Genomic DNA, 20044 nt, shown 5'->3' with positions numbered 1-20044 from the left:
AGGGAACGTCCCTGGATCAAGGGGACCCTGCTTGGAACAATATGGATGACAAAGATCAGATTGGGCATTGAGTTCATGTGTGTGTGTGTGTGTGTGTGTGTGTGTGTGTGTGTGTGTGTGTGTGTGTGTGAGTGAGTGTGTGAGTGTGTGTGTGTGCATTCGTCTCTTCCAGAGGTGTTTCCGGATGAAGCCCTCTTTTCCTTTAATAATTGTTATGGAATTGGTTAACCACTTACTTTGTGCCAAGCACTGTACTAAGCGCTGGGGTAGATACAAGGTATTCATGTTGTCTCAGGTGGGGAGCACAGTCTTAATCCCCATTTTTACAGAAGAGGTAACTGAGGCCCAGAGAAGTTAAATCGGTTGCCTAAGGTCACAAAGGAGACAAGTGGCGGAGTCAGGATTAGAACCCACTGAATTCTGACTCCCAGGTCCATGTTCTTGCCACCAGGCTATGCTGCTTCTCTACTCTCTCTCCCTTCTGTAAAGCTTATATCAATCAATCAATCAATCATATTTATTGAGCGCTTACTATGTGCAGAGCACTGTACTAAGCGCTTGGGAAGTACAAATTGGCAACATATAGAGACAGTCCCTACCCAACACTGGGCTCACAGTCTAAAAGGGGGAGACAGAGAAAAAAAAAAACCAAACATACTAACAAAATAAAATAGAATAGATATGTACAAGTAAAATAAATAAATAAATAGAGTAATAAATACGTACAAACATATATACATATATACAGGTGCTGTGGGGAAGGGAAGGAGGTAAGATGGGGGGGACGGAGAGGGGGGACGAGGGGGGAGAGGAAGGAAGGGGCTCAGTCTGGGAAGGCCTCCTGGAGGAGGTGAGCTCTCTCAGTAGGGGCCTTGAAGGGAGGAAGAGAGCTAGCTTGGCGGAGGGGCAGAGGGAGGGCATTCCAGGCCCGGGGGATGACGTGGGCAGGGGGTCGATGGCGGGACAGGCGAGAACGAGGTACGGTGAGGAGATTAGCGGCGGAGGAGTGGAGGGTGCGGGCTGAGCTGTAGAAGGAGAGAAGGGAGGTGAGGTAGGAGGGGGCGAGGTGATGGACAGCCTTGAAGCCCAGGATGAGGAGTTTCTACCTGATGCGCAGATTGATTGGTAGCCACTGGAGATTATTGAGGAGGGGAGTAATATGCCCAGAGTGTTTCTGGACAAAGATAATTCGGGCAGCAGCATGAAGTATGGATTGAAGTGGAGAGAGACACGAGGATGGGAGATCAGAGAGAAGGTTGATGCAGTAGTCCAGACGGGATAGGATGAGAGCTTGAACGAGCAGGGTTAGCGTATGGATGGAGAGGAAAGGGCGGATTTGGCAATGTTGTGGAGCTGAGACCGGCAGATTTTGGTGACGGCTTGGATGTGAGGGGTGAATGAGAGAGCGGAGTCGAGGATGACGCCAAGGTTGCGGACTTGTGAGACGGGAAGGATGGTAGTGCCATCAACAGAGATGGGAAAATCAGGGAGAGGGCAAGGTTTGGGGAGGGAAGACAAGGAGTTCAGTCTTCGACATGTTGAGATTTAGGTGGCGGGCAGACATCCAGATGGAGATGTCCTGAAGGCAGGAGGAGATGCGAGCCTGGAGGGAGGGGGAGAGAGCAGGGGCAGAGATGTAGATCTGGGTGTCATCAGCGTAGAGATGATAATGGAAGCCGTGGGAGCGAATGAGGTCACCAAGGGAGTGCGTGTAGATCGAGAACAGAAGGGGACCAAGTAAGTGGATGGGAGGGGGAGGAGGAGCCTGCAAAACAGACTGAGAAAGAGCGATCGGAGAGATAAGAGGAGAACCAGGAGAGGACGGAGTCTGTGAAGCTAAGGTCAGATAGCGTGGTTGAGGAGAAGGGGGGTGGTCCACAGTGTCGAAGGCAGCTGAGAGGTCGAGGAGGATTAGGGACAGAGTATGAGCCATTGGATTTGACAAGCAGGAGGTCATTGGTGACCTTTGAGAGGGCAGTTTCTGTGGAATGTAGGGGGACGGAAGCCAGACTGGAGGGGGGTCGAGGAGAGAGTTGGTGTTGAGGAATTCTAGGCAGCGCGTGTAGACAACTCGTTCAAGGAGTTTGGAAAGGAATGGTAGGAGGGATAGAAGACAAGCAAGTTATACACTTGGATGTTTACCTTTTAAGTACTTGCTATTCACCCCACCTTCAACATTATAGCAGTTAAATATATATATATATTTATATATATATTTATATATATTACAGATATATATATATATATCTGTAATTTGCTTATCGATTTATATTTATGTATCTCACTTCCTCTGTACTGGAAGGTCACTGTGAACAGGGGGAAACAGTCTACCAACTCTATTATACTCTCCCAAGCGCTTCACGAAGTGCTCGGTGCACAATAAGTTTCAAACACTATTGACTGATTGATGTACTGACTGATAATTACCAGTTCTGAACGGGGACTCCACAACAGGGATCACAGGTTCTTGGAGCCCGGGTCTGGAGGGAAAGGTGGATGTAGTCATCCATAGACTGAGGCTCTGAAATCCACAGTTGAAAGAGAAACGGGCCAAAGTGAACCTGAGAGGTCATTGCTCCCCTAGCACTGCGCCCTGATTCCCATGCCCATCTTGCAGTTGGCAGGGAAGAAAAGCTGAGATAATACCATGCCTGTGTAGAATTTCTCACCTGTTCCCCTGTTCCGGGCTTTCACGCATCTCTCCAAACGATGCTCACTTTTGCCATCCCATCATCACTGGACACGTGACCCCATCAAATCAACACGAGGACAAAGTAGGTGGGAAGGAAGACATCAGGATTTTTTCTCTGCTCATAGGCAGGAGAGGTCAGTCTGGAACCTTTGAGCTAGAGATGGCTACTCTACATAATGCAGGAGAAAGACTGTGGGTTTCATTCTTTTTGGTTCCTAGTGGGCACAAGGGGACCAATTGTGAGAAAAATGAAAGTCTCCCCAGGGTTAGTCGGGAGACACTAATGGATGGTAAATGCTTTGGTGGCTCTGTGAACTTTTAATACCCGGATTGGGGCCCCATTCAGAGGGTCTGGGGGGAAGGGTGGGGCCAAGCATCAACCATTGCAAGCCATTAATTCCCAGTCCACGTGAACAAGTCTGTCAGTCGGTGAATCATTTAATTGAGTGCTTACTGTGTGCACAACACTGTATTAAGCGCTTGGGAGTGTCTAATGTAACAATATAACAGACACATTCCCTGCTCACAATGAACTTACAAGTCTAGAGATGGAAACAGATAACAATATAAATAAATAAAATTATAGATATGTACGAAAGTGCTGTATGGCTGCGAGGGGGATAAATAAAGGGAATAAATCAAAGTGACACAGTAGGGAGAGGGAGAAGCGTAAATGAGGGCAAACCAAGAGAAGAGTAAGCAAGATGGAACAATGGGGATCCTCCTTCTTCAAATGGTGGCTGGGCCCACAAGTAGTTGATGTATAGGATTATTTGGGAATGGAACCTACTCTCAATTAATCCATCAATCATATTTCTTGGCTTCCCTTCGGGGACCAGCCCTGTATTGAGAGCTTGGGAGATGACAATGAAAACAACAGCTGGGAAGCAGCAGGGCCTAGTGAAAAGGTACCTGGGCCTGGGAGTCGAGAACCTGGGTACTAACCTTCGTTCTGCCACATGACTGCTGCGTGACCATGGACAAGCCACTTAACCTCTCTGTGCCTCAGTTCTCCTGTACTCTCTGCTGCACCAGGAGGGACAGAGATTGTGTCCAAACTAATTTGTATCTACTACAGCACTTAGAACAGTGACGCATAGCAAGCGCTAAAGAAATACCATTAGAAATTTGGATTGAATCCTTCACTCTCTTACTTAGATGTGTGATCTCCAGGTGGAACAGGAACTATGCCTATCCTGATTATCTTGTATCTTCCCCAACGGTTAGTACAGTGCTTGGCACGTAGTAGGCAAGTACCATAGTCCTGATCCCTGCCTTTAAAGAGCTTTAGCATCTGTCGGGGGATTTACTCCTTTATCCCCAGTATCCTGCCTCTCATTTTGTCTCGATGGAACTCATCACTAGCACTGTCCTTCCTTAGAAGGTAGGAGAAAATTATTTCCCTGTCCAAGAGCCCCTATCACTGCATTTTACCCGTCGTCCTGTTCCTTCCTCCCACTGCCAGTCTTTCATTCCAACAGATCCTCCTCACCCACGTGGTCACCCGAGTCTGTCTACGTAACCATGAGGAGAGGGAGGAGGGAGATAGAGAATGACAGATGCCTGATAGATCGTTTCTCCTAGGTCTTTTGAGCTCTCGGAAGCACTCGGTATGCTGTTCTACGCGTTCAGTAAATACCACTGATTGACAGACTGGTAGGCGGTAGCTCCTTCTTCCCTTCGATTTGTCAGTTTCCTCAGGCTTTAGCTCCGTGGAAGAGAGGTCAGCCCCAGCGTGCTTCCACAATGGAGTCCCACGCGCAGAGCCTCTGTTGCTGTGATGCGTTTCCGGGCTTCCGTGACCTTTTCTTCCTAGCTCCGAACCGTGGTCTGGGTCGGGCTCTGCCATGTGGGGAGGGAGATTCTCCCCTTGTCGCCCCTGCAGGATGGGTTGTGGGTATGGAGTGCCGAGCGCAAAGAAATCCATCTCTCAATCCATAAGTATTTATTGAGGGCTTACTGAGTTTTGGGAAATCCATCAACCCATCAAATGACATCCTAATGAGTGTCTACTGAGTCCTAGGTACTATACTAAAAGCTTGAAAGAGCACAGCTGATGAAAGTAATAATAATAATAATAATAATGACATTTAGTAAGCGCTTACTATGTGTAAAGCACTGTTCTAAGAGCTGGGGGATACAAGGTGATCAGGTTTTCCCACGGGGGGCTCACAGTGAATCCCCATCTTACATAAGAGGTAATGGAGGCCCAGAGAAGTGAAGTGACTGGCCCAAAGTCACACACCTGACAATTGCCGGAGCCGGGATTTGAACCCACGACCAGTGACTCCAAAGCCCGGACTCTTTCCAATGAGACACGCTGCTTCTCATGGTTCCTGCCATCCAATAGTTTCCATTTGAATGGAGGAGGTAGGGATGATTTCCAAAGAGTGGTAGCCAGAGTCAAAAACGGATCAGCTAGGGAGCAGAACAAATAGGACATATGGGAATGTCTACCCAAATCAGACTGAATCAGTGAATTGACAGTATAATGGACACATATGCAAATATACTAAGGAATGTTGTGACATGGGGAGTGAAAGGCTGGAGGTGAGTTGGGTATTGGGAGGTTGGGACTAAGAGAGGGAAGTGAGAGGGTGGAATTGAGAGAGAGGAGTGAGAGCGTGGGAGTAAAAAGTGGTGAACCTTTGGCTTCCCCCTTCCCGTAATGACCAATGACGTCACTCCTCCAGCTGCGGGGCCTCTGGTGAATACGGTAACGAGATTTTGCAATAAACATTGTGAACCTGGGGATTTCTATTGGCTTAGGCACGGACCCCCCTTAACAAACCTCGGAATGTCCCTCTCGTGCAGCATTAAAAGGTTCGACTCCTCCCTGAGGTGGATGAGGACAGAAGGGTCTGAGGTAGCACGGGGATCTGGCCAGGGAGGGATTTCTGGAAGGGCAGGTGTGGGGACACACAGAGGGATGGAGAAACCAGTGCAGATCAGGTGAAGCATTAGGCTAATGTCCAGGGACCGAGTCTCTGCGGTTGAGCCTTTTTATCTCCTGCACATTTTCCTGATGGATTTTTTGTCACCGAGGAGCCCTAACCTCCTGAAGGAAAATCGAACGCAGTGCACCAGGTCCCCTGATAGCCCGATTGACCTGCTTGTTTCTCAGGGTGTAGATGAAAGAGTTCAACATTGGGGGCCAGGGAAGTGTTCAGCACGGCCACCCCATTGGTCAGGTTCCACCCTGTCCTTGGTGGACGGTTTGATGTGCATAAAGATGCAGCTGCCATATGCGATGGAGACCACGACCATGTGGGAGGAACAGGTGGAAAAGGCTTTTTTCCTCTCCTGAGCAGAGGACAGTCTCAGGATAATGCGGGCAATGGCAATGTAGGACATGACCACTAAGGCCAAGGTGAACAGGAGTGTCCCCACTGTCAATACGAAAGCCATCAGCTCCAGGAGCCCGGTGTCCGAGCACAAGAGCATGAGCAGAGGGGAGATGTCATAGAAGAAATGGTCAATGTCTACCAGGCCACAGAAGTCCAGTTGGAGGCCAAGGATAATAGAAGGAAAGATGATCAGGAAACCCGGTTAGCCAGGAGCAGAGGGCCAGTAGGGTGCAGACACACTGGCTGATGACGGTCGTTGTAGTGCAGCGGCCGGCAGATGGCGACATAGCAGTCCGTGGACATAGTGACCATGAGGAAGAACTCGGTCACTTCCCAAGTGGATGACGAAGAATAGCTGAGTGCAGCAGTTGGAAAAGGAAATGTTTCTGGTCTCCAGTGGAGATGGAGACCTAGGAATCTGGGAATATGCAGGAGGAGGTGAGAGCAGATCTCCAGGAAAGGGGAGAGCAGTGCAGGAAGAAGTTACATGGGGTGTGGAGGCGGAAGTCCAACAGAGTGGAGGGTGAAGATGTTAGGTTCCCGGTGATGCTCACATATGGGGTGACAAGCAGTAGAGAAGAAAATCACCGCCTGCCAACTTAGGGACCGCCCGGTCATCCCCAGGAGGATGAACCCAGACACTCTGGTCTGGTTTCCCATCAGGGACTTGGCTTAATCTGAGAAGGAGAAAGTAAAGAAATCAGTGTGCAGAGGGAAAAGATGGGAGCTGGGTAGTGGATCAGGAAGGAGGAGGAGAGGAAGGATGGGGTGGGGGAGCCTGGGAAAGGAGGAGGGGGAGGGAGAAGCATAACAAATACCCACAATTATTTTCATTATTATTATTATTATTAATTATTAGTTCCTGTGTGGAGAGAGAAAGAGAGAGAGAGAGGAGAGAGAGAGAGAGGAGAGAGAGAGAGAGAGAGAGAGAGAGATCCTGGAGTGCCTCTCTTTACTCTGAAGCTTGGGTTAAGAAGTCCTCAGAAATGGACCTAAACACCCAAGGTGGCAGACGTCCTACTACCTGGGAAGATGATAATATGATTATTAGATATGTAAAGCGTTTACTATGTGCCAAGCACTGTATTAAGCATTGTTGTGGATACAAGATAAACTGATAGGACCCAGTCCCTGCCCTTCCCGGGGTTCCAGGCTAAAAATGGGAGGGAGACGAGACATCGAATCCTTATTTTACAGATGAGGAAATTTAGGCACAGAGAAGTGAAGTAACCTGACCAAGATTGCACAGCAGAGAAAGGGCCAGAACTGGGATTTCAAATCCAGGTCTCCTGACTCCTCAAGCCCAGGTTCTTTCCCTAGGTCATGCTGTTTCTCTTCAGCGTTCACGGCCCCAGGGCTCTTGGTCACATTCCACCTCTGGCTCAGCTCCTGGATATCCTTGAGGGTAACAGCCACAACCACCTCCTAGGTTCCAGGGCACCTCAGGATTTCGAGGCACTTTCAAGGATTTCTCGAAGGATGGCCTCCATCTCCAGACTTTCGTTGAAGCCCCGGGGATGGGACTCAGACAGATGGGGACCATTGGATGTCAGTATTTGATCCCGTGGTGCACCCACCCTGAGCTCACCCAATGTGAATAGGGAAATGTCCTCTCAACAGGAGGTGGCCCATATAAAGAATGAGTCCTCCACTGGCCTGAAGGCAGGTCCATCAGTTCTCTGCCCTCCTACCTATAATAATTAACAATAATATTGTGGGTAACAATAATAATAATAATAATGACAATGGTTTTTGTAAAGTGCTTGCTATGAGCCAAGCACTGTTTCAGGCGCTGGGGTAGATACAAGGTAATCAGGTTTGTCCCACGTGAGGCTCACGTGGTAGTTGTTAGGGCACTTACTATGTGCCCGTGCTCAGTGCTAAGTGCTGTAACTAACCCCTCTCTTTTTTCCTCTACAACGCCAGCTCATGTGCTTCCGCTGCACTGAAGCCTCCCTACTCACTGGCCGACTTGCTCTTATCTTTCTGCCACTGACCTCTTATCTCGGGACTCCCTTTCTTCTTCACACCCAGCAGATAATAATAACGACAATTATAATATAATAATAATATATGGTATTTGTTAAGTACTTACTGTGTGTCAGAAACTGTAGGAGAAGCAGGCGTGGCTCAATGGAAAGGAGCACGGGTTTTGGAGTCAGAAGAGGTTCATGGGGTTCCAAAATCCCGGCTCTGCAAATTTCAGCTGTGTGGACTTAGGGCAAGTCATTTAACATCTCTGTGCCCTCATTTACCTCATCTGTAAATGGGGATTAAGACTGTGAGCCCCCCGTGGGGACAACCTGATACCATTGTAACCTCCCACCAGCGCTGAGAACAGTGTTTTGCACATCGTAAGCCACTTAATAAATACTATTATCATCATTATTATTATTATTATTATTTATTACTAATTACTACTGTATCTCTACAAGGTAATGGGGTTGCACACAGGCCCTGTCCTACAGGGGGCTCACAGTTTTAATCCTCATTTTATACATGAGTTAACTAAGGCACAGAGATGTTAAGCGACTTGCACAAGATCACACAACAGACAAGTGGTGGAGCCTGGATTAGAAGCCAGGGCCTTCTGACTCCCAGGCCAGTGCTCTATCCACTAGGCCATGCTACTTCACGCTGCTTCACCTAGCTCTCCTCTTCTTCAAAGCCCTTCTGAAATCACATCTCCTCTAAGAAGATTCCCAGATTCATCGTTCATCTCTCCATCCCAGTTCCTCACTACTTCCTCTTCAGTACACTCACAACCTCTAAGTACTTAGGTAAGATATATTCCACCCGTAATACGTATTGTGAGATCACTGAACTCCATCGCTGCCTCATGCCTGGACATTGTCTCACTTTCTGCCTCACCAGCCAGACTATAAGCACCTCAAGTGAAGAAATCATGTCTAATAACTCTGTGGTACTCTCCCTAGCATTAGTACAGTGCTCTGCACTCAGTAAGTGCTGACTGAGTGCCATTGAGTTATTGATCCACTAGAGTGTAAACAATTGAGTGCAGATATTATGCCTACTAATTCTGTTGTATTTTCCCATATACTTTGTACATCCTGTGCTTTGAACCTAGTGGGGGCTCAATCCATACTTTTGTTGGATCGATTGATCGATCGATTGATTGGTGAAATGGAATACTTGTCAATAATAATTATGGTCTTTTTTAAGCACGTACTATGTACCAAGCACTGTTCTAAGCCCTGGAGTAGATACAAGGTAATCAGGTTGTCCCACATGGGGCTCACGGTCTTGATCCCCATTTTACAGATGAAGTAACGGAGGCACAGAGAAGTTAAGAGGTTTGTCCAAGGTCACACAAGAGGTAGGTTTCCTTGACGGGATTAGAACCCACGACCGCTGCCTCCCAATGCCGGGCTCTTTCCATTGAACCACGCTGCTTCCCAGGCCACAGTAAGCCTTAGAAGAAAAATGAAGTTTCCCCGAGCTGGGCTGTGCTTACTCAAAGATACGGACGAAGTGCAGAAAGGAGTACCAAAGGCCTGGGTCGGCTTTAGCCAGGGATATGACTGTCCTCTGTTAGCCAAGAGGGATATCCAACATCCATGAGCCCATCATTCTTTATCCTCATTGTCACAATTATCTTCATCACCATCCTTCTCATCTTCTCCTTCATCCCCACTATCATCTATCTCCCTTCTTATTCCCATCATCCCCACCCTCTTCCTCACCATCCTCACCTTGCCATCAGACGCAGCATGGCCTAGTGGATGGAGCACGGTTCTGGGGGTCTGGAGATAGTGCATTCTAATCCCTGCTCCTTCACCTGTCTGTTGTGTGTCTTTGGGCAAGTCACTTTTCTTCTCTCTGTCTCAGTTACTTCATCTGTAAAATGGAGATTCAAGACTGTAAGCTCCATCTAGGAAAGGGACTGTGTTCAGCCAAATTTGCTTGTATTCATCCCAGTGAACCTCTTCAACATTGTAAGCGCTTAACAAATAAATTTCTTTTAACATTCCAAATCAACTCGAACATCCCTACTGTCATCCCCATCATCCCCATTATCATCTCCATCCCATCCCCATCATCCCTCCCACCATCTCCATTATCTCCATTGTTCATCACACATTATCAATACTTGCTATCGCATTATCCTTACCATCATCATCATTATTCAATAACCTCACCATCAGCCCCGTTATTCACACCTTCATCCCCTCTATTCCCACCTTCATCCCCTCTATCCCCACCCCATCACCCCCTTCTCCCTCATCTCACCAGCACCTGCTCATCATCACCATTTCTTGGGCTCTGTGATCCGGGGACTGCATCCAGTTTGGGGGGGTCAGCTCTGGACCCTTTCTCTAGTGAGGGCTCCACGGATCTGCCTATGGGCCAGGAGCTATTTCAATACTTGCTGCCTGTCTCCTGGCACTCCGGGAAAAGACAAGTCTCCTAACCTTCCTTCTTCTTCCCTCAGCTCCTCCTTCTAGGGGGAGATTCACCCCAAGATCGTGACTGGATCGACGAGGAAGACAGAGGTGACAAAGAGGAGGTGCTTACGCTTCTAACTGTTCAGAACATGGGTAGTGGAGTGGGACTCATATTGGTTCACCGGGGGTCTGGAAGCGTGACTAAAGGAAGCTATTCCGACTATCCTGACTCTCCTGGTTACTATTAGAAGCCGAGAAGCCGGAAGCCAGACCCCAGCTTACTCTCCCCAACCGGGTCCAGAGCCGGCCCCTTCCTGATTGGGTCTGGACCCGAGGAGCTGAGCAAGCCCGCTTGCCTATATCCAGACGCACATTTGTGGGAGAGAAGGAATTGGACCCAAGGTGGCTCTGGGATCTATGGAGAGGCAATGTAGGGGAGAGATGGCCTCTCGGCAGATCCTTCCCTAGGTCAGCGCGGGATTCTCTCTCTTGATCTCCATGGAAACCCAGGGAGCAATAGACCACACCAGGGGCCCAGGGAGCTGGTCTCTGTAGACGGCCGCTGATGTCTCTCTAATGCACTCGGCTTTGGTAGGAAATTTGGTGGCGTCCCTAGAGAGAAGGCAGAGATTGATGCAACATTGCAGGATGGCCCAAAGACGCCGAACAGGGCCATAGCCAATCCTGGCTCCAGAACAGAGCGATTCCAATCCCTGTTGCTCCCCACCCCTACCCTGGGGAGTCCATCCGGGAAAGCGACTAGTTTGGGGGCAGGTCTCTGGCCCTGAGGCAGGAGAGATGAGCTTGGGTAGACCTCTCCCACACCTCCCATCTCTCTGGCCCTACCTGTCTCCAGGTAACCCCTCCAGCTAACCTACCCTTTCCACCTATTCCACTCAACGCTTCTGCCCCAAACGCTCCACCTATTTTTTCCAAATGTGAAAGCATATTCAGGTCAGCATTAGTAGGAATAGTGATAGTATTATTATTAGTAGTAATAGTATTTATTTGTCACCCACAGTAATGCTCTCTACTAAGCACTTGGGGAAGTACAATAACAGCACAGGAACATGTCCATAAGATGCATACACTCTGAAAGGGAAGGCAGACAACAGACAAATATCTAATGTTATCTTTCATCCACCTCAGCCAGTCAATCAGCAGTATTGTATGAGCTCCTACAGCTTGTAAAACACTGTACTGAGTGCTTTGGGGAGTACAGCCTTACCTTCCCTCTCTCTATCTCAGATAATGAGCACTAGGACGGGGGCATATGGCAAATGAGGATGAACGAGACATGGAGAAGGGGGGAAGGGAGAGAAGAAAGGATAGAAGAATTGAATTGGAGTTGATTCGCCTAAAACACCTTCTATTTGTATCCTGTGCTCCCCAGCACCCAGAACCAAGCCCTAGGCATCAGATAAGTTCCCAGAAATGCAGATTGTGACAAAAGTATTGAAGGTAATTATTATGATAATATTATTAAGTGCAGACTGAATGCTAAAGACTGGGTAATCGCTGAGGTAGATAATCATGTCAAACAGAGATCCTGCTAGGGCAGGATCCAGCACAGGGCTCACATTGAAAGAGGTAGAGGGAACAGGAATCTGATCCATTTTACTTAGGAAGAAAGTGAAGTCCAGAGAGGTCAAGTGATGGATCTAAGGCAAGGAGAACTGGGACTAGAACTCGGGTCTTTTGAAGTCTCTCACCTGCCTCATCACTCACACTCTTCTCCCCTGTAAATCTATATTACTACCTCACAGAGACCTCCGTTCTCTCGACCCCATCAATATTTCTGAGAGACTCACACCCCACCCCATTTCCCTTTCCTCTGTACCCAATCTTGATGATCAGATTACTACTCTCAACCCTACACTCTCTACTCAGCTTGACCCGTTCGCTGCCCTTTCCCTTCGCCGATCTCGTACCACTAACCCACAGCCCTGGATCACTGCCACTGTCCGCCTCCTTCGCTCTTATGCTCGAGCTGCTGAATGCTGCTGGTGAAAGTCTGAACACCAAGCCAACCTCGTTCACTTCCAGTTTATCATTCCTGCCTTAACTCTGCCCTCTCCTCTGCCAGGCAAAATTATTTCTCCTCCCTTATTGACACCCATGCCCATCATCCCTGTCAGCTTTTCCGTACATTTAACTCCCTTCTCAGGCCCCCTGTTCCTCCCCCTCCTTCTTCCCTCACCCCGAGCGATCTGGTCTCCTACTTCATTAGGAAAATTAACTCCATCAGGTCTGAGATCCCCAAAGTCACTCCTCCCCCTTCTCCAACCCCCCTGCTCTCAACCCTCGCTGCTACTCTCCCATCCTTCCCAGCAGTATCCTCAGATGAGATCTCCTCCCTCCTATCAAGTGCTACTCTGGCCACCTGTGCTTCTGACCTCATTCCCTCTGATCTTATGAAATCTCTCGCCTCGTCCCTCCTCCCCTCCTTAACCTCCATCTTCAACGGCTCACTCTACACTGATTCCTTCCCCTCTGCCTTCAAACATGCCCACGTCTCACCCTTCCTAAATAAAACTCTCTCTTGACCCCAACTCCCCTTCTAGTTATCGCCTCATCTCCCTCCTACCATTCCTTTCCAAACTCCTTGAATGAGTCGTCTACACCTGCTACCTCGAATTCCTTAATGCCAAGTCTCTCCTCGACCCCCTCCAATCTGGCCTCTGTCGCCTACACACCACCAAAACCTCCCTCTCAAAGGTCACCAATGACCTCCCGCTTGCCAATTACAACGGCTCATATTGTATCCTAATCTTCCTCGACCTTTCAGCTGCCTTCGACACTGTGGACCACCCGCTTCTCCTCAACACGCTAGCCAACCTTGGTTTCACAGACTCCGTCCTCTCCTGGTTCTCCTCATCTCTCCGGCCGTTCATTCTCAGTCTCCTTTGCAGGCTCCTCCTCCCCCTCCCATCCCCTTACTGTAGGGATTCCTCAAGGGTCAGTTCTTGGTCCCATTCTGTTCTCTATCTGCACTCACTCCCTTGGTGACCTCATTTGCTCCCACGGCTTCAACTATCATTTCGACGCTGATGACACCCAAATCTACATCTCTTCCCTCGCTCTCCCTCCAAGACACCTCCATCTGGATATCTGCCCGCCATCTAAAACTCAATATGTCCAATACTGAACTCCTTATCTTCCCTCCCAAACCCTGCCCTCTCCCTGACTTTCCTATCACTGTAGACGGCACTACCATCCTTCCCGTATTAAAAGCCCACAACCTTGGTGTCATCCTCGACTCTGCTCTCTCATTCACCTCTCATATCTAATCCGTCATCAAAACCAGCCGGTCTCACTTCCGCAACATCGCTGAGATCAGCACCTTCATCTCCATCCAAACCGCTACCTTGCTGATTCAATCTCTCATCCTATCCCGACTGGATTACTGCATCAGCCTCCTCTCTGATTTCCCATCCTCCTGTCTCTCCACACTTCAGTCTCTGCTGCCTGGATCATCTTTGTGCAGAAACGCTTTTGGCATGTCACTCCCCTCTTCAAAAATCTCCAGTGGTTGCCTGTCAATGTATGAATCAAGCAAAAACTCCTCCCTCGCGGCTTCGTGGATCTCCATCACCTCACCCCCTCCTACCTCACCTCCCTTCTCTCCTTCTACAGCCCAGCCCACACCCTCAGCTCCTCTGCTACTAACCTACTCACTGCACCTTGTTCTTGCCTGTCCCGCCGTCGACCCCCGGCCCACGTCCTCCCCCTGGCCTGGAATGCCCGCCCTCTGCACATCTGCCAAGTTAGCTCTCTTCCTCCCTTCAAAGCCCTACTGAGATCTCACCTCCTCCAGGAGGCCTTCCCAGACTGAGCCCCCTTTTTCCTCTCCTCTTCCCCATCCCTCCCACCGCCTTCTCTTCCCCAAAGCACCTGCGTATATGTTTGCACATATTTATTGCTCTATTTATTTTACGTGTACATATTTACTATTCTATTTATTTTATTTTGTTAATGATGTGCTTCTAGCTTTATTTATATTTATTCTGATAACTTGACACCTGTTCACATGTTTTATTTTGTTGTCTGTCTCTCCATTCTAGACTGTGAGCCCGTTGTTGGGTAGGGACCGTCTGTATATGTTGCCAACTTGTACTTCCCAAGCTCTTAGTACAGTGCTTTGCACACAGTAAGCGCTCAATTAATATGATTGGATGAATGAATGAATGAATGAATGAAATGTTCTGTCCTGTGCTTTCTACATTGTACTAGTGGTTGTGTGTCTGCATAGGTATATATCTGCCAGTTGTCTGCTGGTTGACGTTGGGCAAGTCACTTGACTTCTCTGTGCCTCAGTACCCTCATCTGTAAAAAAGTGAGAATAAGACTGTGTGCCCGATATGGGACAGGGATTATGTTCAACCTGATTAACTTGTAGAGATGGAATAATGGGGATCTTCCTTCTACCAGTGGTGTTCATCAAGCCTAGGGGTTTTTGAAGTATCGGGATCTTTTGGAGAAGGAACTTACTTTCAATTACTCCATCAGGCGTATTTCCTGAGCTCCCTCTGGGGGCCAAGCAATGTGCTGAGAGCTTGTGAGAAGACAGTGGAATCAGTAGCTGGGAAGCATCGTGACCTAGTGGAAAGGAAAAGAACACGAATGTGAAAGTCAGAAAGCCTGTGTACTAATCTTAGCTCTGCCACCTGCCAGCTGCGTGATCATGGGCAAGTCAGTTAGCTTCTCTATGCCACAGTTCTCCTGTACTCCCTCCTACTTAGACTGAGTCCCCCAGACGAGTCAGGGACTCTGTCCAATGTAAGAAATATTTATCTACCCCCAATGTTAGAGCAGTTGACACATAGAAAAGTGCTTAAAAAATACCATAAAATGTGGATTCATTCACTCATTCATTCATTCATTCAGTCGTATGTAATGAGCTCTGACTGTATGCAGAGTACTGTACAAAGCGCTTGGAAAGTACAATTCGACAACAGATAGAGACAATCCCTACCCAGCAATGGGCTCACAGTCTAGAAAGGGGAGAAAGACAACAAAACAAAACAAGTAGATAAAACAAAGCAAGTGGACAGGTATCATTAGCATCAAAATAGATAAATAGAATTATATACACATCATTAATAAAATGAATAGAATAATGAATATGTACAAATATACCAACTACTGTGGGGCAGGGAAGGGGGTAGAGCAGAGGGAGGGAATAAGGGCGATGGGGATGGAAGGAGGAACAGAGGGAAAGGGGCTCAGTCTGGGAAGCCCTCCTGATGGAGGTGAGCTCTCAGTAGGGCTTTGAAGTGGGGAAAAGTGTTAGTTTGGCGGATGATCGGTGGAAGGGCATTCCAGGTTAGAGCTTTGAATCCTAGACCCTCCTACTTAGATTGTGTTCACCATCTGGGGCTTGGACGGTGTCCATCCTGATTATCTTGTATCTACCCCAATGCTTAGTACAGTGCTTGTCACATAGTAGGCAAGTACCGTTAAAAATAGACATGATACCTGCCTTCAACGAGCTTCCCGCCCTTAGAGGGAATTTCTGCTTTGGGTCTCAAGGTCCTGCCTCTCTTCCTGTCTTCCCTCGAAGAGGTGGGAGAACGTTATTCGTCTTTCCTGGAGCCCCTATTAGTGCTCTCACCCATTCCTAAAGAGGATATGTGCCTTAAATAAGACTTCGAAAGTGGTGGGGAGGCCAGAGCGTTGGCGGGGGTAATCGACTGTCAGATATGAAGAGCGAGGGCATTCCAAGCCGAAGGTAGGGCGTGGGCAAGTGATCAGTGGCGATTGATCTCCATTTCGTGGCCCGATCCTCCATGTTAGAGGCCCAAATACAAAGGCGTTTGGGAAACACGGGGCCTTAGGGTCAATCCCAAAGTGCGATGGGGAAGGGGTTGGCGGTACCCTGCAGGATGCTCTCCAGGGCAGGACTGGGGGCAAGCCAGAGCACATAGGGTCAGGGTGTGTGCACATGTGAAGGGGGCTGCTGTAGCCGGTCCGACAGTGGAGCCTGGACCTGAGACTAAGGTTGAGGGTTATGGGGAACCGCTTGCGGGCTGACGAGGTGAGGCTCCAAAGCAGCGGCAGCTCAGAATTTCTGAGTGTACAATAGGGAAGAAGGGAGAGCGGGATGGGAGTGTCGGTGAGAGGTCCACTGTGGTAGCAGCTTGGAACTCCCTCTCCGTGCTGCAGATAGCACACCCCAGACCACAGGGCTGACAACGAGGCTCGGAGTTTCCTCCCCATGCGGTGGACCTCAACCCAACACCACGGCAGCCTGGAGACATCCCCCGGAAGCAAAGGCTACGTGCACGGGATTTCCTTGTGGAAGCACACCGGGACTCACCTCTCTGACACGGAGCCAGAGCCTGAGGAAGACGATAAAACGAAGGGAAGAAGGAGACACCCCCTACCAATCGGTCAATCAAGGGTATTTGCTGAAGGCCAGCGTGAACAGTACAGTGCATTGAGTGCTTCGGAGAGCCCAATAGAACTAGGAGATATAATCTGTCATCTTTACCATTCTCTAGCTCCCTGCCTCTCTCTCCTTATGCTTAAATAGACATACTCCGGTGACTTCGTGGGTGAGGAGGACCTGGTGAAATAAAGAGACTGGCAGTGGGAGGAAGGGATAGGACGACAGGTGAGGGCGCTGACTGGTGCTCCTGGAAAAGGGAATGACTTTCTCTCACCTTCTAAGGGAGGGCAGTGTTAGCGATGAATTCCATTGAGACAGGAGGAGAAGCAGGACACTGGGGATCAACGTGGGCGAGATAGACGAGATGGAGGCCCCGTGAGAAGGTTGGCATTAGAGGAAGGAAGTGTGCTGTCTGGTTTGTAATTGGAGACTAGTAAAGTGAAGTAGTAGGGGTCAAGGCGATTGAGTGCTTTAAATCAAATGGTGAAGAGTTTTTGTTGAATGCGCAGGTAGATGTGCAAGCCCTGGAGTTTTTTTGAAGAGTGGGGAGACATGTCCTGAACGTTTCTGTTAAACAATGATCCTGGCAGCAGAGTTAAGTATGGACTAGAGTGGGGAGAGCCAGAAACTGGGAGGTCAGCAAGAAGGCTGATGAAGTAATCCAGGCGGGATAGGATGAGTGATTGGATTAACGTGGTAGCAGTTTGAAAGAAGAGGAAATGGTGGATATTAGCGATGTTGTGAAGGTGGGACAGACAGGATTTAGTGATGTGTTAAAACCCCACCCGTGTCAACAGCTCGCGCTCAGTACCCGGAAGGGCGGCCATGGGCTGAGACCTACTGGGAATGTGTGGGATTAAAGTTCCCTGAGTAGGAGGTAACGGTTGACTCTGTGTTCTCTATGTTGCAGCTCTCTGGGAGAAGTAGCATCCGTCAGTTCCTCTCTCCTTCCCGCCCTCCCTTCCATCTCCTGTGGGTCCTTCCTTGTCTACCACATGTACAGGAGCGAAGCACTCCCTTCCCCAACCTCACTGTCCTTTCCTCTTGTTTGAGAAGGAAGCTGGAAGAGGCCAGTGTATTTCTGTCCACCACGGGGAAATGAAGAGAGGTACCTTCTCCCTCTGCCCTGTGCAGGACGGAATACTGCAGACACCTGTGACTCTGATGATAGCTGGGGTATCCTGGCCCAAAATGGGGAAGATTTTATTCCAACGCAGCTCTAGCTCTGATTATCCCACTTTCCGGGGAAGCAGCCACCCGTCAAAATATGGGAGAGTTTCCAGACAGAATCCATGTCCTTCGGCCCCTCTGACACTCTGCTCCCCACATTCTCCTCACTGAGGTGTTGCATGTCCCCGTGCTATCTGGTCAGGGCTGAGACAGAGGCAACCGACAGAGAGATCCAGACACACCCAACTCCTGTCATCGGGACTCTCCCAGGGGGACGCCTCAGTGCCCTCTCCCACCCAGAATGCCTGATCAGTGGATGTAGAATAAAGATTATGACAGGCCCATTTATTCAGTCTCCCGGAAGCTCAGAATGACCAGAACCCCGTCGGAGGGTCGCCTCGGAGGTTATTAATGTCCTGCCCACGGCTGCAGCTCTTGTCCCACGGGGTCACAGACTGACACTAGGTCCTGCGTCTAGCTGAATACCCCCGGCCACTCTGAGCTGTCCTTTCCCGCGGGAGTCCACTGTCAAGGGCTGACCCGGCAGTTAATCAATTAATCAATCAATCAATCAGTCAATCAATACATCAGTCAATCTAGCACATCCCTGTAGGACCTCCCGGAACTGCTGACCGTACTCCATTGCCCAGGCCTCGGGTGAGCAGGGAGAGAAAGGGCAATGATCATTCTCTCAATTTGGTCACATTTCTGGGAACAACAACAACAATGATAGACCAGGTGATAACCAGCTTTCCCCAACCTGCCATCCTGTGCTGTTTCCCTGATCCCAATGCTTCCTGTGGCTTTCCCCCAAAACCTCAGCCCCCTTCTAGGACTTCTGGTCTTAGATCAGTATGCCCTTCCCCTAACCCTCACCCCGCCTCATATGAACCGGTCTATAAATTAATCAATCAGTTAGTCAGTCAATCTATCACTTCTTTAGTCAATCTCTCGTATTTACTGAGCACCTACAGAGTGCAAATCAATTCATCAGTTGTTCTCACGGTATCTTTTTAGAGCCTATTGAGTGAAGAACAATCCATCAATCAATGAAATGGCATTTGTTGATCATTTACAGAGTGCTGATAGCATTGTTTGAGGGTGTACTGAGAATTAAACAATCCAGCCATCAGACAAATGGAATCTAGTGACTGTCTAAAGAGTCTTAGACACTTTACTACTACTTCCCAGTAGTTGCCAATTAAATGGAGGTGATAGATGGAGATGATTTCCAAAGAGTGGGAAGCAAAGTAAAAACAAGGATTCGCTAGGGAGCGGAACAACTAGGCAGATTGGAATGTCTGCCCAAATCAGATGAAATCAGTGCAATACAGTATAACCGAGACAATGCATATATGCCAAGGATACAAGTGAGAGGAGGACTGAGAGGGTGGGAGTGAGCTGGGAAGTGGGAGGGTGGGAGTGGGAGAGAAGAGAAGGTGGCAGTAAGAGTGGAATGAGAGGATGAGATTAGAAGGTGGTGAGCCTTTGGCTTCCCCTTCTAGTAATGACCAATGAGGTTGCTCCTCATTCATTCATTCATTCAATCTTATTTATTAAGCGTTTACTGTGGCAGAACACTGTATTAAGCACTTGGGGGAAGTGTAATACAGCAATAAAGAGATACAATCTCCGCCCAAAGCAAGATCACAGTCTAGAGGCGGTGAGAAATGCATCAATACAAGTAAACAGACATCAATATAAATAAATGCAATTACCTATATATAAGAGCTGCGTGGGGGGGGGGTGGGCGTGGCGGGTGGAATAACAAAGGGAGAGAGTCAGGGCTAAAAGCCCTATTGCTAGAAAGTCTCATTTATATCGGATACAGACGAAGATTTCAAAAGATACATTGAACCTGGAGATTTCTATTGGTTTCGACACAGACCGGCTGAAAAAACCTCGGAACGTCACTCACATGGAGTGAAAAGGCTTACCTCCACCCGAATGGACTAGGGCAAAGGGCTGAGATAGAAGGGAGACCTGGCCACGGGAGGGATTTCCAGGAGGGCGGGTGCGGTAGCACACAAAGGGATGG

This window comes from Tachyglossus aculeatus, chromosome 18 (assembly GCF_015852505.1).
Source record: "Tachyglossus aculeatus isolate mTacAcu1 chromosome 18, mTacAcu1.pri, whole genome shotgun sequence".
Classification (NCBI taxonomy): Eukaryota; Metazoa; Chordata; class Mammalia; order Monotremata; family Tachyglossidae; genus Tachyglossus; species Tachyglossus aculeatus.
The sequence above is the reverse complement of the archived record's forward strand: the minus strand, read 5'-3'. Positions refer to the sequence as shown.